Source organism: Arachis stenosperma, chromosome 9 (assembly GCF_014773155.1).
Source record: "Arachis stenosperma cultivar V10309 chromosome 9, arast.V10309.gnm1.PFL2, whole genome shotgun sequence".
NCBI lineage: Eukaryota > Viridiplantae > Streptophyta > Magnoliopsida > Fabales > Fabaceae > Arachis > Arachis stenosperma.
In genome coordinates, this window is record NC_080385.1 from 31,897,264 (window position 1) to 31,897,994 (window position 731).

General features: G+C 40.8%; 1 non-coding gene across 1 annotated transcript; it reads left to right on the top strand.

Moving 5' to 3' along the window:
- Positions 1-410: 410 nt before the first annotated feature.
- LOC130952780 (small nucleolar RNA R71) lies at positions 411-518 on the top strand. Its single transcript, XR_009074955.1, has one exon. It is a non-coding gene; the product is annotated as a small nucleolar RNA R71 (small nucleolar RNA).
- Positions 519-731: the final 213 nt, after the last annotated feature.

The following is a 731-nucleotide window of genomic DNA, read 5'->3' on the forward strand; positions in this document are numbered from 1 at the left end:
TAGGTGTTTCCATAGGGTTCTCCCATGTAATTCACCTCTTCCATTGAAGGGTTCTCAGGATCATAAGCTTCTTCTTCAGATGAAGCATCCTTAGTACTGCTTGGTGCATTTTGCATTCCAGACAGACTTTGAGAAATTAAATTGACTTGTTGAGTCAATATCTTGTTCTGAGCCAAAATGGCATTCAGAGTATCAATCTCAAGAACTCCTTTCTTCTGATTTGTCCCATTGTTCACAGGATTCCTTTCAGAAGTGTACATGAATTGGTTATTTGCAACCATTTCAATTAGTTCTTGAGCTTCTGTAGGCGTCTTCTTCAGATGAAGAGATCCTCCAGCAGAGCTATCCAAAGACATCTTGGATAGTTCAGAGAGACCATCATAGAAAATACCTATGATGCTCCATTCAGAAAGCATGTCAGAAGGACATTTTCTGATCAATTGTTTGTATCTTTCCCAAGCTTCATAGAGGGATTCTCCATCCTTCTATCTGAAGGTTTGGACTTCCACTCTAAGCTTACTCAATTTTTGAGGTGGAAAGAACTTTGCCAAGAAGGCATTGACTAGCTTTTCCCATGAGTCCAGGCTTTCTTTAGGTTGTGAGTCCAACCATGTCCTAGCTCTGTCTCTTACAGCCAAAGGGAATAGCATAAGTCTGTAGACCTCAGGGTCAACCCCATTAGTCTTGACAGTGTCACAGATTTGCAAGAATTCAGCTAAAAACTGATGAGG